Source organism: Lepisosteus oculatus, chromosome 16 (genome assembly GCF_040954835.1).
Source record: "Lepisosteus oculatus isolate fLepOcu1 chromosome 16, fLepOcu1.hap2, whole genome shotgun sequence".
NCBI lineage: Eukaryota > Metazoa > Chordata > Actinopteri > Semionotiformes > Lepisosteidae > Lepisosteus > Lepisosteus oculatus.
The window spans coordinates 20,562,130-20,569,971 of NC_090711.1; the positions used below are offsets into that span (position 1 = coordinate 20,562,130).

A 7,842-nucleotide genomic window follows, 5' to 3' on the forward strand; every position below is an offset into this window, starting at 1 on the left:
TGCCTGCGAGTGGTCAATGTGGACCACGCTTTCACGCTCTGATCCGAAGATGAAAATGACAGGTCAAAAATCTTTTTACCTGGGAAATCCTGGAAGCAGTAGACATCTTCTGGTTGTAAAGGCAGATGCTTGAAAATGACATCATCCTCAAAAGCGTCTCTCTCAAAAGCCTCCTCTCGCAGCACAAATTGCACAGTGTGCCTTGGCTGTGCAGTTTTGATTGAAGTCCTCTCCATTCTGTGTAGGATGGCCGGAATCCTTTCCGCCACGAAGAAAAAATTGGCGTTGCTTTGAAAAAGCCGTGCCATCCACCCCTTCCCTCTTTCAGCTCAGAGCCCAAGCCGTGGTCAGGCCACGAATTCAGGATCTTTGCAAAAAGGCAGAGAAGCGATGCCCGAGGCCGGCCTTGGGCGGGTGCGCGGGCGTGCGGGCGTGCGGGCGTCTGGCTGGCGCACAGCGGCGCAGGCCGACGCCTCTGGAGCCCGGTACACACACGGCTGCCGGACAGCCGGACTCCGCTCGCTCCCCCTCTCTCCTGCTTGCCTTCCTGCCAGTCCCAGGCAGTGGCCCTGCTCTTTGATCTTCTGTCAGCGGCCCGACAACAACCGCAGCCGCAGGGGGCACCAGCCGGCCGGCCTCCTTATTTTGAGGGAAAATGTCCGGCTGTCGAAAGGGGCCCGCCTGCAAGGACACACACAGGCACACAACCGCCCGCCCACCTCCCTGGAAAAAAGATAAAAAAACACACAGATAAGACAAAGACACAGATAGACGAGAGACGAGACCGGAGAAGAAGGAGCTCCAGTCCACCTCACTTGCTTGCTGGCTGGCTGGCTACGTCTGTCTTTTCACCGCTGAGAGAAGGTAGTGCACCGTTCCCAGAGGCGCTGCAATACCGGGCCAATGCGTGGAGAGGACGGAGCAAGTTCCTTATCCAGCTCCCTGTTCCAAAAATCTGTTTAATATGTGGTTCCCCAATAGGGGACGTATCAGATATTAAACTGATAAGAACAGATTTTTTTTTGTAAAAAAAAAAAACACAACCGAAAAAAACACACTCACTCACCCATTCTAACTAACCCATTAACACCAACACATTAACACCAACAAACCAAACTCTTCCACCTCTCTTTTGCTGCTGCAAAGCCCAACCTAAGAACCTCCCACCTAACTCCTCTCGCTATATCTGCTTTCACCTTGGCAACCATGCATGAGGCCAGAACCTCCAGACCACGCTTAATTAGGTCATCACGAGCCTCCCACACATACAATTTCACTAGGCTCACTATGAGCCAGGTAATAAACTTCTTATCCCTTTTCCCAACCATCGATATACCCCACATAATTAGATTAAAAGAAAGAGCAACATCCAGGCCTGCTCGTGCAATTGTACTTTTGAACTGTGACCACACTGCCTGAGCAAACCCGCACTCCCAGAATACGTGGCGAATTGTTTCCTCCTGGCTGCAACCCATTCTCGGACACTGGTGCTGCTTTGACAGCCCCCTAGCATACATAACCGATCTCACGAAAAGTCGTTCCCACACACACAACCAATTTGAGTCCTTCAACCTATTGTCCAGCCCGCTTGGCTGGGTCTGCGACCAGATCTTATTAGAGATGCCCAGGATTGCTGCACTCTCCATCTTCATCACCGTTTTGTACAGCAACCTATGGTTTAAAGACATCGTACCTCGGCAGGCTTCCGGGTGTGACTTGAGCCACTGTTCCCTGTGACGATAATGCAGTGGTAGCCGTTCCACTTTTGGAGTAGTGTTAGTCCATGTTGCCAAATGTCGCATTACTGTCAGAAACCATAGTTGAACAAAAAAATAACATAGGTGCGGTGGATTACTGGACAAAACTATACACAGATGTGAGACAAAAACACAATCCAGCTTGACCGGGACATTCGGGACTCCTCTGCCTCCCTCGGCAACTGGCCGGAACATGTTCACTCTCTTTATTCTCTCATATCCTTTTCCCCAAATGAAGTGGAAGATCGTCCTAGTTACTTCTCTTACTATTTTCTCGCAGAGTAAATACAGCCGCCAGATACAAGAGCAATGGCAGAACGTCAACCTTCAAAACCAGAACCTTACCTGAGCAGGTAAGTGCTCAACCTTGCCACATCCCCATCTTGCGGTTAACTTTCAGCAATCTGTCTTCCCAGTTCAATTTTGCAGAATCCATGGTGTGAAAGAGGATTCCAAAATATTTACCGGGCCAGACACCACTGTAAGACCCCCTGTCCGTTCTGGCCTGTACCTCCATACTCCAAAGAATTTTACCGTGCTCTTCATTCAATTGAGCTCCAGTCCCCACAGAGAAATCCCTGAAAATACCCAACGCCCTTTCCAAGCTTTCTTCTGTGCCAAGTATCAAAGTGACATCATCAGCGTACGCTGCTACCTTTGCCTCCTTCCCGCCACTGCCAGGGACCATTATCCCCTTCACTGCCGGATCCTCCCTCAGATGATCCAGGAGGAGCTCTAAATAGACAATATACAGGAGCGGAGACAGAGGACAGCCCTACCAGACTCCACATCGTATAGGAATCCCCTCACCCATCCACCCATTCACACACACTCATGTCTCCACTTTCCTGTACAGGGTATGGATCCAGCCCACAAATTTCTTGCCCAGGCCCTTCAGTTCCAATAATAGCCATAGGACATCATGACTCACCCGGTCGAATGCCTTACTCTGGTCTAAGCTGACCAGCATAAGTGGTAGACTCCGGTCCTCCACCCAGGAGATGATGGCCCGGGTCAGTTGAAGGTTCCAAACAATATTGCGGCCTGCCACTCCACACGTCTGATCCTCCTTCACAAGAAGTGGCATCACTCCTCTCAGTCGCCTACCCAGCACCCTAGCCAAGATCTTAAAGTCTGTGCACAGGAGCTGGATAGGCCTCCAATTGCTGAGATGCACCTTGTCACCCTTTTTAAATATTAGGGTTGTGACGCCAATCTTCATAGTAGGGCCGAGCTCCCCTTGTTCCAATATCTCTGAGTATACCTGCAGCAAAATAGTCTCCAATTGCACCCAAAATGTCCGGTAAAATTCTGCTGGTAAGCCATCAATACCAGGGGCCTTACCTCGCCTTAGGCCAAGCATTGCTGACCTCATTTCCTCCACTGTCACTGCGCCCTCCAATTCTGGATGTCTTTTGTATGTTGGACAACAGCCTGTCCTGTGTGTCAAGGGTATTTTTTAAGTAAGTTGAAAGTATCTTTCTCCAAAAATAAAGAGGTATAAAACTCTGTAGCCCTCTTCACCATCCCGGAAAGGTCCGTGACTATGCTTCCATCCTCCCTTCTAATACCGGTAAAAAGGCTCTTTTCCTGTTGGCTCCTCACAGCGCTAAAAATTGAGGTGTACAACGTTCATCATTTTCAAAACGGAAACCTTTCAACTTAAAGAGGTAATTTTTCCCCCAACTCAACCACTTGTCACTAAGTGTTGCCTTGATTTTGGCTGCCTTATCACCGTTAAAAGGGCCTCCTTGGTTAGATATTATATTCAAGGCCTCCAACTCCTCCTGTAATCTCTTGCAGTCTTTATGTTCCAGCTGTCTTTTAACCCTGCAGTAGTTACACGAAACCACTGCAATTGTCCGCTTACTCCCACCAGCAAATAGCAGAAGTGAAAGATCTTCTCCTCTTCATGTACTCCCGAAGCACACCTTCGATTCGCCTTCGATATTTCTGCTCACAATATCTTAATATTCAATTTCCAATAATTAACTGAAAATCAAGGGTCTTCAGTATCAAAGGTGACGGACAATAACAAGTGGTCCGAGAACCACTTAGGGATGACTTCTCTACTAAGCACTTTCATCCTAGTGGAAAAGAGAACATAATCTAATCTCCTAAAAATACCTCTCCCATTACTTCACGTGTGGTGTTGAAATTGGTGAAACCCATCTATCAGCTTGAAATTGGTGATTAACACTGCAAGTGTGTGCACCCCCTTGCCAGAAGTGTCTCACAAATCAATGTTAAAATCTCTTCCAATTATTAACTCTGTATACAGAAAAGGTTCTAGGTCTCTCAAAAAGGCACCCTGTAACCGCCTGTCTGCTGGAGCATAGATTCTCAGTCTGACTCCTCTTCGTATCCCATCTATCATTAACAGGCACCCTGGAACAACAGAATTGATCACCTGACAAAATCAAACCCGTGACATAGTATTCCAACCCCCGAAGAGTTAACTCCTTCTACACTCCACCTACACTCCACCATGAGTGTCCATAGGTCCACTCTTTACTAAAAGTTCCCACATCGACAGAATCTTTCAGGTGGACCTCTTGGAGGAAACGTATATCAAAATGCCGTCTTGCCAAGTTTTTCCACACTGCAACTCTCTTTTCTGGATTCCGTAACCCTCTCATGTTTACCGTGACAACAGAGAAGGTCATGGCGGCTCCGGGGGGCTATCATTACCCATGTCCTCATCTGGGTTGGAATCTGACGGACTCAAAGGCCCTATAAGGCTTTCAGGACTTCCACCTCCATAAAAACTCTGGCCTTCATTCATACCTATTGGGCTCTGTCCCCATTCCTCCACCTGGGCTGGCAACAGCCTCCATCCTCCATCCTCCGTCACAGGCAACACTGACATTTGGCCCTGAAATTCAATCACTCTGTCTCCTTGCCCCGGGGGCAATGTGCCCACTGAGTCTTCTACCTCCTGTTCACTCGTTTCCACATCCGTGTCTGCCGTCATCTCTGCGATTTCCATATCTGGTCCTGCCTCCCAGTGGGTCCGCCCCTTCTTCCTTTTCGTCTTCTCCTCAGTTTGGCCTTTTTTCCCCTCACCTCCCCGATATCGTTTGGAATGTTTTTTCCTTTTTACAACTTCAAAACCCCCATCGTCCAGCACGTCCATCTCCTCCACTCTTGTAGATGGCCCTTCTCCGGCATCGTCCTCCCCTTCTTCTGCTCGCTCTGCCCAATCCCTTCCACTCACCTCCTCTTCACTTGCAGCATTGATCTCCCGTTCTTCGTCATTGCAGCCTTCTTCCCCAACCGTCCGCTCTCCACCCTTCTCCTCCGCCAAGGGCGTCGAGGTATCCTCTTCCTCATCCTCTCCCACCAGCTGGATTTCCCCCCGGAGCGCTCTGCTGTAGTTTGCGTCTCTGCGGTTACACTGCCGGTATAACACTCTTTAATGGGACAGTTCTGAGTAGAATGAGTAAGGCTATGACATTTTGAACACTCCACCACCTTACATTCCTACTCGCTACGTCCAGAATCACAGCTTTGGCGACAGAAGGGAGGCTGGTTTCGATAAAAAAGTAACCCCCTGGCTGACCCTATTGCAGAAGTTGCCGGGGGGTGTCTGTATCCACCCGGAGCTCTTTCATCTTTTTGCAATTTAACACGGTACTACCTCTTACCGGCCTAGATGTTCTTCCAGTCCATTATTTTCCCTGGTTCCTCGCACACTTCAACATACCTACTCAAAAAAGTGATCTGAGTCAGAAATGAAGGGATCATACATGTGCAGAATTATCCACTGTTCGCCATCCTCTACTAATCCAGTACATGTATACTCACTCAACCGTTCCTCCTTCTCCACAGCACGACACCGTTCCATGATTGTTATGCAAGTTAGCGTCCTTCAAAGACAAGTAAGAATACTTTTGTGCTCTGTTTCCTTGCAAGCATTGAATATCACACGCTTTGATCTTCAAAGTTTGGAACAAAATAGACTCCTCAAACTCATCTCTTCCCTGCAAATGGAACCGTATTGTCTGTCGCAAGTTAGGGGGGCCACCCCCTCCTCCACTCCGCACCAGGGTCCAGTGCCATAACGAAAGAAAAGGTTTTTCGGCTGCCGAAGCAGCCTACTCACCGAAAAGATGCATTCTGACGTCCAATCCAAATCTGCAATCCAATCCAATCCAAATCTAAGGGTAGTCCAAGCCTCAATCCAGATCCAAAGAAAAATTCCTCCAGCCGCGATCCTCTGTTCTTCTTCTCTTCCTCGGTCTTCTGGTGTGTCTCCCAGCCACAGTCAAGCCACGTACTGTTCGATTGCAGCCAAAAGGCCGAGAAGCGATGCCCCTAAAGGCGTGGACCGATGCACGGGTGTTCCGCTGGCACACAGCGGCGCAGGCCGACTCATCTGGAGACCGGGACTCGCACAGCTGCCGGCCTCCCTGCAGCCAGAAGCCTGCCACCGGACTCTGCTCCCCCTCTCTCTTGCCTGCCCGCCTGCCTTGCTGCCAGGCCTGGGCGGGGAGCCTGCTCTTTGATCTTCTGTCAACGGCCCGACAACGACCGCAGCCGCAGGGGGCGCCAGCCTCCTTAGTTTAGGCCCCTCCCACCGGCAGCAGCTGTGCTGAGCCAGCTACTAGCGAAAGCGGACCTTTAGCACCTGCGGGCAGAGCCAAGGGGCAGCTCTCTCTCGGGAGGGACACACACACACAGACACACACACACACAGACACAAGTTTTTGGGAGGGAAAACGCACAGGAGCCGAAAAGGGGGCCTGCCTGCTTGGCCAGAAAGTCGAGACGCAGGAAAGTGCGCAGAGGGAGGACGGGAACAGAGACGGAGACAGGGGAGACACAAACGGACGAGAGACTAGACCGAAGAAGAAGGAGCTCCAGTCCACCTCTCTTGCTTGCTTATTTTAGGTTTTTTACCTTCCATAATGGCCCGCTCATCACTGTCCACCCACTGCCTTTTGGGGTGAGATTTCTCTCAATTCTCATCCACGTCTCCTCCATCCTGACCTTCCTCAGTTATGCCGTCCTGTTCCATTCCGTCAGATTCCTCCACAGTCATCTCCGGTTGCACCTCCACCTGCTCCTTCAACTGCTCTTCCTGCTATTCCCCCAATGAACCTGCTGAAGATACACCCTTCCTCTATCTCCTCACCATCCATGTTCTTAACCTGCCTCTCGGCCACTGTTGGGTCCTGGGTCATCAAACTCTGTCTACGCTTATTCCTCCTCATCTTCCGAGCCTCCGCGCACCCCAATTTCCAGCCAAAATCCTCTCCCTCTTCTACCTCGTCCTCCTCATCCTCTACTATATCCATAACCGGCCCCTTCGTTGCAGCTACAAAGGTCAGATCTCTTTTCAAGCAATTCTTATACAGGTGATTATCCACCCCACACAATGAACATACCTTTATCCTACAGGTTCTCTTTGTGTGACCCTCCTCCCCACATCTTGTGCAACGTGTTGTCCTACATTCTTTTTCTACCTATTGACCTATTTCGTGACATTTTCGGCAGAAAGGGGGCTGATCACGATAAAACAAATACCCCCGACTTGCCCCAAGGGCAAACAGTGCTGGGGGATGTGAAAAGCCCCCTTCATAATTCATATTAACTTTCAGGGTCACTTGCTACTGCCTTCTCCCCGTCCAGTAGCCGTATTTATCATATATTCTCTTAGGTCTGCCAGCTGAGTCAACATGCATCATGCATCTCCAGAAAGGCCGTTACATCATCATCAGACACAAACCAATGGATATTGTCTGAGGCCAATCCTAACAACTCAAAATCCTTCATACATACATCCTCCTGTTTCTTCACACAAACTTCAGATACCTTCTTATATGTTCGCTCATCACGAAAAGAGACATCAAAATATTTCTCTGGCCAGTTCCCCTGCACACATTGAACATCAAGGGGTCTTACCTACAAGGTCTTCATCGGTATACACTCCACGAAAAGCTCCCGACAAGGCATGTCGGTGGCCTTCCTCCATCCAAAGCATCGTCCATTTGATGCTCAGCCCTCTCCTCGGCCTCCCTGCAAGGCCCGTCGCCCCGGCCATCCTGAGGACGACCTGGGCCAGAAGCCTCCGCCGCTCTCC

General features: G+C 49.9%; 1 pseudogene; it reads right to left on the reverse strand.

The window, feature by feature from the left end:
- Positions 1-862: 862 nt before the first annotated feature.
- LOC138223498 (U2 spliceosomal RNA) lies at positions 863-1,041 on the reverse strand (annotated as a pseudogene).
- Between the last annotated feature and the right edge of the window lie 6,801 nt (positions 1,042-7,842).